Source organism: Salvelinus namaycush, chromosome 13 (assembly GCF_016432855.1).
Source record: "Salvelinus namaycush isolate Seneca chromosome 13, SaNama_1.0, whole genome shotgun sequence".
Classification (NCBI taxonomy): Eukaryota; Metazoa; Chordata; class Actinopteri; order Salmoniformes; family Salmonidae; genus Salvelinus; species Salvelinus namaycush.
Genome location: NC_052319.1, coordinates 2729398 through 2747474, shown reverse-complemented (window position 1 = coordinate 2747474; position 18077 = coordinate 2729398). Strand labels below are relative to the sequence as shown.

General features: G+C 49.8%; 3 non-coding genes and 1 pseudogene across 3 annotated transcripts; all 4 read right to left on the bottom strand.

Annotated features, from left to right (window-relative positions):
* Window positions 1-6393: 6393 nt before the first annotated feature.
* On the bottom strand, window positions 6394-6512 carry LOC120058592. Its single transcript, XR_005478037.1, has one exon. It is a non-coding gene; the product is annotated as a U5 spliceosomal RNA (small nuclear RNA).
* Window positions 6513-6888: 376 nt separating this feature from the next.
* Window positions 6889-7058, bottom strand: LOC120058587 (annotated as a pseudogene).
* Window positions 7059-16677: 9619 nt separating this feature from the next.
* LOC120058594 lies at window positions 16678-16796 on the bottom strand. Its single transcript, XR_005478039.1, has one exon. It is a non-coding gene; the product is annotated as a U5 spliceosomal RNA (small nuclear RNA).
* Window positions 16797-17098: 302 nt separating this feature from the next.
* Window positions 17099-17282, bottom strand: LOC120058586. Its single transcript, XR_005478035.1, has one exon. It is a non-coding gene; the product is annotated as a U2 spliceosomal RNA (small nuclear RNA).
* Window positions 17283-18077: the final 795 nt, after the last annotated feature.

Here is an 18077-nt window from a genome sequence, read left to right as displayed (position 1 = left end):
TATGGAGGTCGGGGCCCGAGACACACTGTGCACTCTAGGCTGAGTTCTCGCGGGTGGTCCCTGAACCCACTCGCCAAGTTTTCGAGGGCTGTGGGTAAAAAGTCACAGACACAGACAGACAGACAACACTATCCTGGTGAAGTGATTGTATTTTTTGGGGGGGTCAAAAACACACACACAAACTATCCTGGCCAATGTTTTTTTAATTAAAAAAAAAAGTAAAATGGAGGGAAACTGGGGACCCCGTGAAGGGCGCTTCGCCCTTCTTTCACTTTGGATGTTTCTTCTTTCCCTCTCTTCTTCTGCTAGCTGTTTACATACTTTTGTGTGTATTTTTTCCCTTGACAACCGAACGAAAAGTTTGTTTACACATTTATAACATACCCATACAAAACGTTTTCATAACAAAAAGCCACTGGTTTTCAAAACGTTGTACCACCACATCAAAACATACACCATAATCTATTTCACAGTAGAAAAATCAGCACGTCAAATACATTTTCCAACCGACTGACATTCCCCCCTTCTCAATTTATGCTATATGGAAAAATAATTTTTATGGCTCATAAACACAGGGTATTGGTCTTCAACCTGCGCCTGACCCCCGTTCTTTTTCAGGGGACCGCAGCGAACAAAAACCACAATACATCAATAAACATAAGACATCAATATCCGACAACAGCCTACCAAACCTACCTTCTAGGACCTATCTGACCAGCCCTAGCCCCCCTTTCCACCGCTCTAGGGCGGCATGGTGGCCCCACTTCCTCTCCTCCCTCCTTATCCTCCCTCTCAAATCTCACTCCACTCTCCTCACTATTCCCTCCACCCCCCAGTTTTCCCCCGACTTAACCAAACCTTGCCTGGCATCCCACAGCCCTTGTTTAAAAAGGCTGATGATCAGCCACAACAAAAAACGGTCCCTCCTTACCCCTCCTGCTCTCCCTATTCCTCTCTCCACCCTAGCCCATGTTAAAACAAAGCCCCCCTTAACTCTACCTAGTAAACACTGTGCCCTGGCCCACACTACTCCAGCGACGGCACAGTCCCAGTACATGTGGCGTATCGTCTCCTCCCCAACGCAAGTTGGTCTCGGACACTGAGGGGATCGTGCCAAGCTATGCCGGTACATGATCGTACCGGCAAGCACTTGTGGAGGCTTAACCAGTTTAGATCCTTGAGGCGATTGTCCAAACGCCGCACCTGTATGTTCTCCCAGACCACAGCAGGGGTACCCACCACAGGGGCCGCACAACCGCTCCGTCTAACCTCCTCATACAGGTATCTGTGATCCAAACCTACTCGGGCGACTTCAACCTCGGGATGCGCACGCAGCCATTTCGCTGCATGGCTGAAGTGCCACGGCAGCTGTTCAGCCCGAGGACCTGTGTTGGACCACACCATTACGCTTCTCGCCTGGTACGAGAAGAAGAATCACCGGGTTAGCAAGCTCCTTCAACAAAAACGAAACAAAAATCGAGTCCAGCTTGAGTGGGAAGTGTGGAACTCCCCTCCCACCCTCCCCGATGGTTGAGAGCATGCGAGCCCTGGCGACATACTCATACCTGCCCCCCCACATGAACTGAAACACGAGCCTTACTAGCCCCATCCTAATGCTCGCCGGCAATGGATAGATGTATGCCAGGTACAGAAGGGAAGGCAGTACATCCACCTTCAGGACCAGGACCGTGCCCAAGAAAGACAAGGATCTGGCCTTCCACATTGCCAGCTTCCTCTGAACCACAGCAACCCTCATGTTCCAGTTCAGTGTCGCGGAGCCGGAGGTCTCAAAGTGGACCCCAAGAATCCTCAGGGCCCCATTACAGAGAGAGAGCCCTCCGTGCACGTCCGTCCTGCCCCGCTATCTGCCGAAATACTTAAAAGAGGACTTGGCGAGGTTAAGGACCGCTCCCGACACGCGGGTAAAGTCTCCAATTATGGCCAGAGACCTTAGCAGGCACGAGTCCTTGCACAAAAGCAAGGTGGTGTCATCGGCGTACTGTGTCACCTTAACACGCAATCCGCCTCTCCCAGGGACCAGCAAACCCTCCACCCCTACGTCAGCCCTAATGGCAGCCGCCAGGGGCTCCATATAGAGCACTAAAAGGAGTGCCGAGAGTGGGCATCCCTGCCTGACCCCTGAGGAGAGGCAAAACACGTCACCCAGATGACTGTTAATGCTCACCCGGCACCCCGCTCCCACATACAAAATCTTGATCCACTTTTTATAAAGCGATCACTAAACCCTAACCTACCTAACACTCTGAAAAGAAAAACCCTGCTGACGCGATCAAAAGCCTTGGCCTGATCAAGCGCCGCTACCATTAGAGGTAGACTTCTATCCTCAACCCAGGCGATGGAGTCCCTGATCAGTTGGAGGTTCCACCTAATAGAACGGCCTTCCACCCCACAGGTTTGATCCTCATGGACAACGTAGGCAAGGGCTGTGAGCAAACGGTCTGCCATGACCTTAGCTAGTATCTTATAATCTACGCACAGCATGGTCAACGGCCGCCAGTTGCTAAGGTCGGCGGTGTCTCCCTTCTTGTAGAGGAGGGACAGCACGCCTACAGCTATTGACCTGCCCGGGACTCCAGTCTCGAGAACGGTCAGGACTTCGAGGACCACCGGTCCAAACATACCCCAAAACTTGAGGTAAAACTCAGCCGGCAGCCCATCCATACCAGGCACCTTCCCTTTCCCCATCCTCTTGAGGGCGTTCTCCACCTCCTCTAGTGTTATCGGGGCCTCCATCACCTTTCTAATGTCCTCCAGCACACGCCGGGACAAGTGTTCTAAGAACACGGTACCCTGCTCTTCCTCTACTACCCTCTCCTGGAAACCCCCCCGGAAATGGTCAGTTGCCACCCTGACCATCTGCGCCGGCTCCCTGACTATCCTACCCTGTCTATCCCTCACCCCATAAAATACCTGTCTTGCCTGCTTTTCCATAACTGATTTAAAAAACACTGCAGAGCAGGTCTCATTCTGCTCTATGAACTCAGTGTGCACGCTGCAGGAAGGCACGGGCCTTCGTGCACGCTGCAGGAAGGCACAGGCCTTCCGCTCATGCACCTCCCTGAGTTGAGCCTTGAGGCTGGTTGCACGCTCAACGTCCATAGAGCTCCCGAGGTTGCCAGCCTCATACTCGAGCTCAAGTAAACGTTGGAGCTGCTCCACCTCCCTTCTCTCTCACCTTCCTGTTAGAAAACCCAATATGAAAAACTCTAATCCTGACTTTGGCTATCTCCCACCACTCCAACACCCCTCCGCACATATTTCGGAGACCCTCAAGTCCCCGAAAAAAAAGAGAAAGTGTTGACGAAAGCTCGCTCCTCCAGGATATCCCGGTCGAGCTTCCAGTACCCCCTACCGAAAAGGCAGACGGGAGCTTTGACCCCCGTCGTGACCCGAGAAAAACACAGGCAGCAATTGCCCTGACAAAAGCCCCAGGGATTTGGGTAGAAAGACGTAGTCCAGCCTCCGCACAACCCCCCGGGAGTTACGGCACGTGGGGCCCACCAGCGCCGGAGCAGTGTTAAGGCCGCCATCCACCAGACCATGGCTTGCCATAAGTCCGGTGATGGCCCCTACACTACCATCTGCTACCCCTCCTAAATCTACATTAAAATCCCCTCCCACTACCAAAACCCTGTTTGTGGCACACAGAGGTGCCAGAAGCGCCACCATCTCCCTTCTCTCTGGCACTGTCTGTGGCCCGTATACCCCTATAACCCTTAGTCTAAAATCCCCTAATACTATGTCTACCCCCAAAACCCTTCCCTGCATCGCTACGTGTGTTCCCTCTACCCTTCACCTCCCTTGTGCCAAACAAAATTCCAACCCCTGCTGAGTGGACTCCCCCCACACTCCACACTGACTTCCCTTTAACCCACTCTTTTTTTAAACGCTCCACATCCCCCCCATCTCTCAAATGCACCTCCTGCAAAAAACAAAAAGTTAAACCTATGTTGGACAAACAACTAAAAACGGCCTTTCTTTTTATAGGGTCCCTTAGACCGCGAACATTCATTGTCATTATTTTAATGTTCGCCATTTACCCAAACTAAAAGAAAAAAAAACAGCCCTATACAGAAGTCATGCACTTACTCTGTCCGGTGTGTACAGGTCCTCATCGGACAGGTATCCTACTCCAGCAGCTTCGGAGGCCCCCCCAACTCTCCCACTCCCCGTATCCCCATCCCGAGAACCCCAAGACGCGGGGAAGGGGTTGGGGATGGGGAGTCCCCGGTGTCCCAGAACTAGCCTGAGACACCCCATCCCCTAATGGCAGAAACAGTGCAGGGGACGACTGGATCCCCTCCATGGTGAGAAGCGGGAGAGCTCAGTCCTGTGATGACAGGGGGTCCACCTTGGCGACACTGATCATTCCCCCGAACACTTGTACACCCACGTACAAGGGCTCTTGACCCTCACTCTCTGAGGTCGCCCCCCCTCTTGGGTCCAAGAGTCCCAGAAATGTCCTGAGACACCCCATCTCCAGCAGGATTCACCAGCACATTGGTCTACAGATCTACGTCCATCTGGATGAGTGGGATAGATGAGCCCGTTGACGACGGGGGGACCACCTCAGAGGCACTGTCTATTTCCCCCACCCCTCCCAGCCCGCTCTGGCCCTCTCCCAGCTCGATGGAGATCCTCTTCTTCTTCCTCCTCCGTGCTTCCCCGAAGTCAGAAGGCACCCCTGTTTCATCCAGGGTCTTCTGGGCTGTAGAGGCTACCCTCTTTTGTCTTGGGGTGGCCGTTAAGGGCGAGACGGACCTCCATTCCTCCGTCCTCGTCTGCGAGACCTCGAGCTCCTCCACCATCTCCCTCATCTCCCCCACGAGGGCCCCGAACGCCTCCTTGTCTATGAAGACTGCATCAAGGGACGGGCCCATCTCACCCGTTGCTCCCCCAACCTCTACCTGCAGCTGGCTGTTGGGTGATGTACCCTCTGCCATCTGGGTCTCCGGGACCACCCCCAAAACCGCAGAGGCCCTCTCTTCCACATCAGCCTGACCCCCGACTTGTGGCCCTGGCAAGGACAGGGGTGGCTCATCCTTTTCTCCCCTCGCCCTCCTCCTCGCTTCCTCTTCTCGACTGTGGCCTAGGCCACCTTCTCCTGCCCTTCCCTTCTCCTCCATGCCTTTTCCTCTTGTCATCCTTCCGCCGGCTGCTGCTGCCGCGTACGAGCCTTGCCTCCCCGGGCACTCCCTGTACAGGTGTTGTCTGGCACCACACCCATGGCACTCTTTTGGCACTGTGCAATTCTTGCCCTCGTGGTCCACGGATTGGCAAAAACGGCACTTCTGTGCACTGCAGGCAGCTGTAATGTGCCCATATTCTCTGCATTTTTTGCAGTACGGAGGTTGGCGGGTGTAAAACAACATCCCTTATCCGAACCCAGCGAGAAACTTGCCGGAGGATGGAGGAAACCATCAAAACCTCCCTGATCCGGCCTAAGGAGCACCTGGAATTGATGTCGGCCGTTCCAGAACCCCAGGGAATCCTTTACATACCTTGCCCCTGATGTTACGTCGCAGAAACGACTCAGGTAATCCCTTATGGCGATATCCACCACATGGGGGTTGTACATATGTACGTTGATTACCCTGAAGTTCATCTTTGCTAGGCACGTCACGTTGAAGAAAGACAGCGGCCTCTCCCCAGCCACAGCCTTAGCTCGGTCCATTGTCGAATCGCACATTAATTCATGGAAGGAAGGTCACATCGTACGCCTCCTCCATCGCATTTCCCTGTAGACACATCACCACTTGTACTTGAAGTTTTAGGGCCCCAATCAGCACGGTCCTTGCGAAGGTGTCCCTCGGCATCCGGCCCTCATCCTCCTTCCAAGCAAAACGAATCGTGTTTTTTAGTCCAGTCCAGTCCTTAGTCCAGTCCTTTAGTCCAGTCCTTAGTCCAGTCTTAGGGACCGACCCAGATTCCAAACTTTTCCTAAAGAAAGAAAGAAACTGCCCTTTACGCCCTCCGGCCTTCGGCTTTCAACTCAGCGAGCTTTGAGGCACCGCAGTACCGAGCTTGATCTGAGCCAAAAGTCCGAGAAGCGACAACCCACAAATTGACCCCTGCACCCGGGGGTCTCGGCGGTTTGGCAAAAGTTGGCTCCTCCCCACCCAATGTTTCCCCGGCGACGGGCAAGTGTGTTTTTTTTTTTTAAGTCGCCAATGAGTCTTTAAGTCACTAGCTCTTTACGCTAACTATTTGTTCAAAGCCCGGCAAATAGGCCAGTCGTCGGGGCTTGAACTCAATTGCCTGAGCGACTACTTTGAGTGGAAAAATACTCCGGTCAGCCGGATTGAAGTCAAACGCGCCTGAGCAAAAAGTCTTGGCGTCATCTCTGTCGATTTCTCTTGAAACAAGATAGTGGGCTCTGCCAGAAGCAAAGCCCCTCTAAAAATACGTTGAACTCGTAACTGTGTTCCTCTCCACGGAAGTCTTTAGTAAAAGGCGAAAGGCTTGTGCGTAATGAAGAGAAACCAGAGTCGTATGGAGGTCGGGGCCCGAGACACACTGTGCACTCTAGGCTGAGTTCTCGCGGGTGGTCCCTGAACCCACTCGCCAAGTTTTCGAGGGCTGTGGGTAAAAAGTCAGACAGACAGACAGATACACGTACACATACACACACTATCCTGGTGAAGTGATTGTATTTTTTGGGGGGGTCAAAAACAGACACACACACACACACACTTATCCTGGCCAATGTTTTATTTTTTTAAGTAAAATGGAGGGAAACGGGGGACCCTGTGAAGGGCGCTTCGCCCTTCTTTCACTTTGGATGTTTCTTCTTTGTTCTTTCCCTCTCTTCTTCTGCTAGCTGTTTACATACCTCTGTGTGTTTTTTTCCCCTTGACAACGGACGAAAAGTGTTGCACCGTTCCCTGAGGCACTGCAATACGGTACTGCAAGCGGACGGAGCGAGCCCCATTTCCGACTCCCTGTTCGAAAAATCCATTTAATATGTAGTCCTCCGATGGGGGACGTATCAGATATTAAACTGATAAGAACAGATTTTTTTTTGTTGAAAAAAATAACTTATTACTCACAATGCCATTCACTCTTTACAAAACCATACATTCCATACAAAATCAAATCTAGGCATTTTAATTTAAAAACCAAACCAAAAGCTCATGGGAGCATCTTCCCTCCCAGTCATACCTAACCACTACCTTTCCCTATCTCCCTGTCCCTAATCTATCCTCTTAAACCATCTAACTTAACTCCAGCCCTAAACCCCCCTTCCACCTCTCCCGGGCAGCATGCTGCCCCCACTTCCTCTCCTCCCTCTTCATCCTCCCTCACTATCCCTTCCACCCCCCAATCTCTCCCTGTCTTGACCAAGTTCTGCCTGGCTTCCCACAGCCCCCGTTTAAAGAGACTCATGAGAAGCCAGAGCAGAAACCTATCCCTATCAGTTCCCCTCGCTCTCCCTACACCTCTCTCTAACCTTGCCCACGTTAACACAAAATCCCCTCTTACCCTACCTATCAGCACCCGTGCCCTAGCCCATACTACTCCGGCAAAGGCACAGTCCCAAAAGGCATGGCGCACAGTCTCCTCCCTGCCACAAGAGGATCTTGGACAGGTGGGGGATCGCGCCAAACTATGCCAAAAGAGATGGCAATACATCCACCTTGAGGACCTGGAACGTACCGGCGAGCACTTGTTGTTACGTTCCCCAGTTTCTGTGTTGTAGTTTCTATTTGAGTGTGTGTGTTTCAGGAGATGGCTTCCTAGAATTTTTCCCCAAACAGCTGATTGGTCGGCCCCAATGGATGATTGGAGAGCTGACCCCGCCCCCTCGTCAAGATACAGCTGTCTCTAATTACCATTGCCACCTGAAGCTATAAAAGCCAGTGTTCTGTTGTTCAGAAGAGAGATCATAAGAGATCATATGCAGGCTGAGATCATAGGCAGGCTGAGATCATTGCTGAGAGAGAGGTTTATGGCTGAGGGTTATAGCATGTTGGTCGTGAGTATGTACTATGTTGTTGTTGGTAGCAGCTTTGGTATGTTCTGTGTTTGTTGCTTTGTCAGAGCTTCTTTAATGGCCTGAGTTTTTTCTCAGTTTTGTTGTGAAGTGGATTGTTTAATATTCTGTTTCATTTGTTCCCAGGGGGGAAGGGGAAGGCACCTAGGGAGTGCTTAGGCAAGAGGCCCGCGGGCATACATATACCCGTAGTATATTCACTGTCTAGGCACACTAGGTAAGACCTGGGCGGACCACCCCCTTGTATTTTGGAAGAGGGCACCAGGTGGTGCTAAGTTAGGTAAGTAGTGGGTAGGCAGGTTAGATAGGAGAGGGGGAGCTTTGATATTTACTTTCTTTGCTTTGGTTCCGTCCAGCCCCTTTTCCCCATAATACCGTGTAAAGGAAATAAATCCTAGTAAGCGGTCAATTCTGCCTTTTTGTCATCCTTACTCGCACCTACAGTCCATACCTCTTTCGCTTCACGGAGAGTTGAGTTGTAGCAGGGTGTTACGTTCCCTCTTCACAGAGGCGTGCGTAACATAATGGGGGCTCATCCGGGATTCCATTAAACCCACCGGACCCTGCTGCACTGAGCTCTCTGTGGGCGGAGGAAGGGGTTGCTCGTACCCCCTTTACATTACCTCGATACGATCCTTTATCTTCTGCTTCCGGTCGTTCAGACGGGACCCCTAGGCTGAAGGTGAGGCTGGCCCGGTTAAAAATGGAGCAACAAGATAAGGAGAGACAAATTAATTTTGAACTTGAAATTAGGAAAATGGAAATCGACAAGGAGGTGAGGATCCGACAACTGGAGCTAGAAGCTGGCTCCAGTGCGACTCCACAAGCTGCTCATCATCAAACCCACTTTGATGTGAGTAAAAATATAGCTTTACTCCCTCCATTCCGAGAGTCGGAAGTTGATGCCTATTTCTCTGCGTTTGAGCGTGTGGCCGCTGCGCTGCATTGGCCACTTGAGGTTTGGCCGCTCCTGTTGCAATGTAAATTGTCTGGGAAAGCCCAGGAAGTAGTAGCTGCTCTCTCGCTGGAAGACAGTTTACACTACGATACAGTTAAAACTACCGTGTTGCGGGCTTATGAGTTGGTGCCTGAGGCTTATAGACAGCGCTTCAGGAACCACAAGAAACCCTCTTACCATACTTTTGTTGAGTTTGCAAGGGACAAAGAGTCTCTGTTTAATCGATGGTGTTCAGCCAGCAAAGCTAACACCTTTGCTGATATTCGGGAGTTGATGTTGTTGGAGGATTTTAAAAGCAACCTCCCTGATAGAATTGTAGTTCATTTAAATGAACAGAAAGTGGTGACATTGGCCCAGGCAGCAGTGTTGGCAGATGAGTACGCTTTGACACACAAGAGTGTCTTTGGTGCACCTCGTTTTGAAGGTAGACTGATTACGTCATCAGTGCCTCGTTCAGGTCGCTTTTCCTCTGACAAGCCTTTTCATGAAATCCGTGAATGTTTTTACTGTCACCAAAAGGGTCACGTGATTGCGGACTGCCCAGTTTTGAAAAATAAACCAAAACAGTCCCAGTCACCGTCCCCAAAAAGAAAAAGGTTGGGTTTAGTCAAGTCTTTGGCTCGTCCATTGGATCGAGTTCTTGATTCAGCATTTGAGAAACCGGATCCTGTCTATGCTCCATTTATCTCTGCCGGTTGTGTTTCCTTAACTGGAGAACAAGCTGATCAAAAGCCCATTAAAATCTTACGAGACACCGGGGCGGCGCAGTCAGTAATCATTACTGATGCTTTACCCTGGTCTCCTGAAACGTATTGTGGCTCGCATGTCATATTACAGGGGATAGAGACAAAAACCGTACCTGTACCACTACACTGGGTCTACTTAGTGTCAGACTTGGTATCAGGACGTTTCCGTGTTGGTGTAGTATCTACACTGCCAGTAAAAGGAGTCACATTGCTACTAGGGAATGATATTGCTGGTGGTAACGTCACTCCTGTGTTATAGGTAGTAGACAACCCAGAAATCAGAACTACAGATGAGAAATTGGTTCAAGCATTTCCCCATGTTTTTCCTGCTTGTGTGTTAACGAGGGCACAATCTCAGGAGGCTGAGTGAGGCTAGTGTTTCAGTTCATGTGGGGTGGCAGGTACGAGTGGGTCGCCAGGGCACGCATGCTCTGTCCCATCGGGGAGGGAGGTAGGGGGGTACCACATCTCCCCCTCAAGCTGGACGCAATTTTTGTTTCTTTCTTCTTGACAGAGCTTGCTCATCCGGTGATACACCCGTCCGGTTACCTCCTGCGGGTGTTCTTCTCGTATCAGGCGAGAAGCATAATGGTGTGGTCTAACACGGGTCCTCGGGCGGAACAGCTGCCGTGGCACTTTGACCATGCGGCCAAGTGGTTGCGTGCGCACCCTGAGGTTGAAGTTGCCCGAGTAGGTTTAGATCACAGGCACCTGTACGAGGAGGTCAGACAGGCAGGGAGTCCGGCGCCTGTAGTGGGCGTCCCGGCAGTGGTCTGGGAGGGAGTGCAGGCACTGTTGTCCAGGCCCCGTGCCTGTGATCTAAACCTAATCTAAGCCAAATACAAAAGAGATGGCAATACATCCACCTTGAGGACCAGGACCTTGCCTATAAATGACAAAGACCTAGCCCTCCACATCGCTAACTTCCTCCGTACCACTGCGATACCCATGTTCCAGTTCAGCGTCGCTGAGCCGGAGGTCTCAAAATGGACCCCGAGAATCCTCAGGGCCCCGTTACAGAGAGAGAACCCCCCGGGCACATCCGTCCTACCACGCCATCTTCCGAAAAACTTGACGGAAGATTTGACGTGGTTCAGAACCGCTCCCGACGCTCGGGTGAAGTCCCCAATAATGGCAAGTGACCTTGTCAGGCACGAGTCCTAGCAAAGCAGCAAGGAAGTGTCATCGGCGTACTGCGTCAACTTGACACGTAGACTGCCGCTTCCAGGGATCAGCAAGCCCTCCACCCCTGTGTCTGCCCTAATGGCAGCCCCCAGAGGCTCCATGTACAGAACGAAGAGGAGAGCCGAGAGCGGGCACCCCTGCCTGACCCCAGACGAGAGGTCAAAAACGTCACCCAAGTGACTGTTTACACTAACTCGGCACCCCACTCCAACATATAATGTACGGATCTACCCTATAAACTTCTCCTCAAATCCTAATCTACCTAACACCCTGAATAGAAAAGATCTATTCACGCGATCAAAGGCTTTCGCCTGATCTAGCGCTGTTACCATTAAAGGCAGACCTCTATCTTCTACCCAAGCGATGGAGTCCCTGATCAACTGTAGGTTCCATCTAATAGAGCCTGATCCTCATGGACGACGTAGGGAAGGGCTGTGCGCAACCGGTCTGCTAAAACCTTTGCAAGTAGCTTGTAATCTACACACAGCATGGTCAACGGCCGCCAGTTGCCAAGGTCTGTTGCTTCGCCCTTCTTATAAAGAAGTGGCAGCACACCAACAGCCATTGATCCCCCCCGGGACCCCCTTCAAGACTTTGAGTACCACTGGTCCAAGTATACCCCAAAACTTGAGATAAAACTCGGCCGGCAGCCCATCCATCCCAGGCACCTTCCCTTTTCCCATCCTCCTAAGAGCGCTCTCAACCTCTTCTAGTGAGATCTGGGCCTCCATCACTTCTCTAATGTCCTCTGGCAATCGCCGGGACAAGTGTTCTAAAAACACATTTCCCTGCTCTACATCTATTTCCCTTTCATTAAATAAACCTCAGAAATGGTCAGTTGTTACCCTGACCATTTCCTCCGGTTCTCTAACTTCTACTTGGTCACAATCCCGGATCCGGGAGCACCCCCATCAGTAAAAAAGCTCACTAGCATAGCCTAGCATAGCGTCACAAGTAAATACTAGCATCTAAATATCATTAAATCACAAGTCCAAGACACCAGATGAAAGATACACATCTTGTGAATCCAGCCATCATTTCTGATTTTTAAATAGTTTTACAGGGAAGACACTATGTATTTCTATTAGCTAACCACGATAGCAAAAGACACAACTTTTTTTTCTCCACCATTTTTTTACTGCATAGGTAGCTATCACAATTTCGACCAAATAAAGATATAAATAGTCACTAACCAAGAAACAACTTCATCAGATGAGTCTGATAACATATTTATTGTATAGCATATGTTTTGTTAGAAAAATGTGCATATTTCAGGTATAAATCATAGTTTTACATTGCAGCACCATCACAACTCTCACCAAAGCAACTAGAATAACTACAGAGACCAACGTGAATTACCTAAATACTCATCATAAAACATTTATGAAAAATACACAGCGTACAGCAAATGAAAGACAAAGATCTTGTGAATCCAGCCAATATTTCAGATTTTTTAAGTGTTTTACAGCGAAAACACAATATAGCATTATATTAGCTTACTACAATAGCCAACCACACAACAGCATTGATTCAAGCCAACAATAGCGATAACGAATAAACCAGCAAAATATATTAATTTTTTCACTAACCTTCTCAAACTTCTTCAGATGACAGTCCTATAACATCATATTACACAATACATATAGAGTTTGTTCGAAAATGTGCATATTTAGCGGCACAAATCGTGGTTATACAATGAGAATAGTAGCCAAGCTGCCAACAATATGTCGGGAGAAATCTTGGGAGAGGCACCTAATCTAATCAGTAACTAATCATAAACTTGACTAAAAAATACAGGTTGGACAGCAAATGAAAGATACATTAGTTCTTAATGCAACCGCTGTGTTAGATTTTTTTAAATTAACGTTACTACGACATACAGCGTGCGTTAAAGCGAGACCGCACCGAAATTAATGGCGGAACAGTAGTTTTACATTTTTCAACAGAACAACGAATTAACATCATAAATACTTCTTACTTTTTGATGAGCTCCCATCAGAATCTTGGGCAAGTTGTCCTTTGTCCAGAGGAATCGTTGCTCGGTTGAAGATTGTCGCCTTCAACTTTGGAATTAGCAGTAAACATTAGCCATGTGGCGAAGACGTGTCCAACTCACCATAACGCAGCACAAATAAAATACCGAAAATCGCAATATACTGATATAAACTGATATAACTCGGTTTAAAATAACAACATTATGATGTCTTTAACACCTATATCGAATAAAATGAGAGCCGGATATATCTAAGGCCTATAATGGTAGCTTTCAAGAACGCCATCCTGAGGTCTGTCTTGCGTCATGGCGGAAGATGAAAAGACTGGACCCCACGTTCCCAGCCCATTTATATGGCCTCAGATCTGCCTAGCAACTCCATTCCAATTCTCACTATTTGCTGACATCTAGGGGAAGGCGTATGCAGTGCATCTCGACCAATAGAAGACATGCAAATTAATAAACTGACCCCAGAACAGCCTGCCTTATTTCAGATTTCTCACTTCCTCACAGGAAAATTGCTCCAACTTCAGTTCTGTTTTACTCACACATATAATTCAAACGGTTTTAGAAACTAGAGAGTGTTTTCTATCCAATAGTAATAATAATATGCATATTGTACGAGCAAGAATTGAGTACGAGGCAGTTTAATTTGGGAACGAAATTTTTTACAAAGTGAAAACAGCACCCCCTATTGAGAAAAGGCTAACTATACTACCATTTTCTTCCCTAACCCCATGCATTACCTTCCTACTCTGTCTGGCCCTAACCGACTTAAAGAACATAGCGGAACAAGTCTTATTATGTTCTATAAAGCCATTATGCGCACGCTCCAGGAAAGCTCGAGCCTTCCGCTCCTGCAGCTCCCTTCAGGGCTGCGAATCTCTCCCAGTCAATCGACCCCCCGAGGTTGCACGCCTCGTGCTCGAGTTCAATTAACCTTTGGATACGATCCACCTGCCTCCTTTCCTCCCTTTTTTTCCTCTTGCAATATCCTATTATAAAGGCCCTAATCCTTACCTTTACTAAATGCCACCACTCTAACACCCCCTTACACATGGACTGGAGGCCTTCAAGCCCCCGAAAGAAACCAAAAAAGGCGTCAACGAAAGCTTGCTCCTCCAGCACATCCCAATCTAGCTTCCAGTACCCCCTACCGAAGAGCCAGACTGGCGACCCCACCTGCAGGAACACCCCGTCGTGGTCCGAAAAGAAAACAGGCAACAGCCGCCCAGACAACTGACCCAAAGACCTGGATACAAAAATGTAGTCGAGCCTCCGCGCAACCCCCGGTAGTTGCGCCATGTGGGACCGACCATTGTCGGAGTAGTGTGCAGGCCACCATCAACCAGACCATGGCAAGCCATTAGCCCAGTGATAGCGCCTGCACTGCTATCCCCTCTTACCCCTAAATAATCTATATTAAAATCCCCTCCTATCACCAAGTGCCTATTTGTAACACACAGGGGCGCCAGACAGTCCACCATCTACCTCCTGTCTGCCGCCACCTGTGGCCCATACACCACCACTAACCTATAACTACTATCCCTTAAAGTGATATCCACCCCCAAAACCCTCCCCTGCATCACAACAAAAGTGCCCTCTATCTTCACCTCCCTATTCCCAAACAAAATCCCCACCTATACCCCAAACTGACTCCCCCTTATCCCACTCCCTCCTAAACCTATCAACATCCCCCTCCATCCCTCAGGTGAACCTCCTGTAAAAAACAAAACATCAAAACCCACCCCCTCTAAAAAACTAAAAACCGCCCTCCTCTTAACAAAATCCCTCAAACCCCTTACATTTAAACTAAACAAATTAACAGAAAGGTTCATTCTAAAATTAAAATCAACCCCTCAAAAATAAACCCAAACCAACAAAAAACAGGAGACTCACCCGATGCTCCCCTGCTCCATCTCATCCGGCAGGGACGTCTTCTCGCCTGACGTCCCCCCGTCCTCCTCCATCTCTCCAATCCCGGTTGCCCCACTAACACCCTCCACTCCTCCTTCCCTGTAGGCTTCCTGGCTGAGAGTAGGGGACCCCTTCTCCTCAAAGAGGAGTTGAGATCCCCCCCAGACGATCAGCCCTGAGCAACGTCTTGGGAGTCCACCTCCACCAAATTCTGAAGGGCTGAGGAAAACAACGAGGTCAACAAAACTTTTCCCTCAACCATCCCTCGCTTGGCAACCCCCTCCCCCTCCACACCCCCTACCTCTCACTGCTTGTCGAGCACCCCCTCCTCTTCCCTTTCTTCTTCAGTGTTGGAGGTAACGGGGAGACATCACCCCCCTTCCCCGCTAGCTCCTTCACCATTTCCCTCATTTCTTCCACGAGGGCGCTCGACATGCTGTCCCCCCACTCTCGCACCCCCTCCACCACCTCTCCCTCCACTGTTGTTCTCTCTCGCTCGTCCACTCCCTTGCTTCCATTCTCCTCCTTTCCTTCTTCTGCTCCCAAGTCTTCTCTTTCCCCTTCTCCTCCTGCTGTCACTCCTTTCTCCTCTTCTTTCCGTGCAGGCTTCCCCTCCTCTTCTTCCCCCATCCCCTGCTCCTGCTCCCCCTCCAACCGCAGACGCGTACGACCGTTGACGAGCCGGGCAATCCCGCCACAGGTGCTCTTTAGAGCCACACCCGTGGCAAGCCTTCGGCTCGTCACAGTCCTTGGCCTCGTGCCACCAGATCCACAAAATCTGCACTTTCTAGTGCTGCACGAGGCCAGGATGTGTCCATAGGCCATACAGCGCCAGCAAAATGGGGGCTGACGTGCATAATATAATGTTCCCTTGTCAGCCCCCAGGGAGAACATAGCTGGGGGATGAAGGTACCCACCCAGTCCCTTGGGGTCCTCTCTGAGGAGGGCCTGAAAACCTCTCCTCCCATTCCAAAACCCCAAAGAATCCTTGAGGTGCCTTACTGAGGAGACACTATCCATATATCTCCCCAGAAAGGCCCACACCTCCTCATCCTTAACGTAGTGGTTATAGATGTTCACCGTTACAATTCTAAAATTGTTTTTCGCCAAACTCTTTATCTCGTAATGGCACATCGGCCTCGTATCTCCCACTGCTTTAACCTTCTTAAGGATCTCGTCATGTTTACTCTCCGTGTAGAAAGCAACGTCAAACTCCCTCCAAAGAGTTCCCTTGTAGGCAAAAAACGTCCTTGACCGTCAGCTTCAGTATTCCAATCAAGATGGTTCTTCCGAAAGTATCACGTCCAAAAGGCTCCATCTCTTTCTCTTTCCATGAGAATCTAATAGTATTTGCCAGCCCGACCCCTGGGACCGACCTATTTGTAGAATTTTGCGCCATCTCCGCAAGGAGGATGACGCACTCGATCCCTCTAAAAATAAATAAGTAAAGCCAAAAAAAGTAGAGATTTAATAACCAAAAGTACCAAGTACCAAGCTTGATCTTAGCCAGAAGGTCGAGAAGCGATAACCCACAAATGGACCCCTGCACCCGCCGGGCACCCGGGGGTCTCGGCAGATCTCAGCGGTTTGGCAAAAGTTGTCTCCTCCCCACCCAACGTTTCCCTGGCGACGGGCAAGTTTTTTTTTTTTAAGTCGCCAATGCATCGGTAAGTCACTAGCTCTTTACGCGAACTATTTGTTCATAGCCCGGCAAATAGGCCAGTCGTCGGGGCTTGAACTCAATTGCCCGAGCGACTACTTTGAGTGGTGGAAAAATACACCGGTCAGCCGGATTGAAGTCAAATGCGCCTGAGCAAAAAGTCTCGGCGTCATCTCTGTCGATTTCTCTTGAAACAAGATAGCGGGCTCTGCCAGAAGCAAAGCCCCTCTAAAAATATGTTGAACTCATAACTGTGTTCCTCTCCACAGAAGTCTTTAGTAAAAAGCGAAAGGCTTGTGCGTAATGAAGAGAAACCAGAGTCGTATGGAAGTCAGAGGTCGGGGCCCGAGACACACTGTGCACTCTAGGCTGAGTTCTCACGGGTGGTCCCTGAACCCACTCGCCAAGTTTGAGGGCTGTGGGTAAAAAGTCACAGACAGACACACACACACACACACACACACACACACACACTATCCTGGCCAATGGAGGGAAACGGGGGATCCCGTGAAGGGCGCTTCGCCCTTCTTTCACTTTGGATGTTTCTTCTTTGTTCTTTCCCTCTCTTCTTCTGCTAGCTGTTTACATACCTTTGTGTGTTTTTTTCCCCTTGACAACGGACGAAAAGTGGTGCACCGTTCCCGGAGGTACTGCAATACCGGGTCGATGGGCGGAGCGGACGGAGCAGGCCCCATTTCCAACTCCCTGTTCGAAAAATCCATTTAATATGTAGTCCCCCGACGGGGGACGTATCAGATATTAAAATGATAGGGACAGATTATTTTATTTTATTAAACCAAACCATTCATTTTAAACATTTCACATTTTCCAAAATACTGGACATTTCAAGACCCGGCTAACAAAAACCGAGACATGGAAATAACAACACAAACATACAGAAATTACACTTTGGCCCAACCACTGCAATTAGGCCTCTTACTCATAAAGGTACTTCCAGCGTTCCTTAGAGGCATGGAAGCCGTATTTGTCCACATCGAAATCAAACCTTTTCCTCAGATCAGCTCTAACCCTACTAACCACTCCACCCACTCCCCAGTCCACATTGGATTTAACCAAAACCACCCTTGAATCCCACAGAGCCGACTTCCCCAAATTAAAAAGGATCCCCTCCCGCTCCTGATCCCCAAACCCCGCCCCAACATAACTGCATCAAAAGATAGAATCCCCAGCACTTGGAAGAAAGAGCCCAAATCTCCCCAAACCCTCCTGGCAAAGGAGCACTCACAAAAAGTGTGACGGAGCGTCTCCTTGCCTTCACACCCCTCCCTTGGGCATCCCCTGACCTTTGACAGGCCGTGCCTGTAAAGGACCTCCCTAACTGGCAGACGCCCATGTACACACGACCAATGTAGATCCTTCAACCTGTTAGAGAGACCCTTCTGCTGAATCGTCTGCCACACCACCGGCCCCACCCCATAGACACCGACAGGACCCCGCTTAGCCACCAAGGTCCTGTATAAAGCCGACCCTCCTTGCACTCAGTGTGCCTTCTGCTCCACTTCACTGCATGTTGGAAATGAGCCGGGAGGGTTTCCGCCTTAGGTCGGGAGTTGTCCCAGGCTACCAACCTTCGCAGAGGGAAA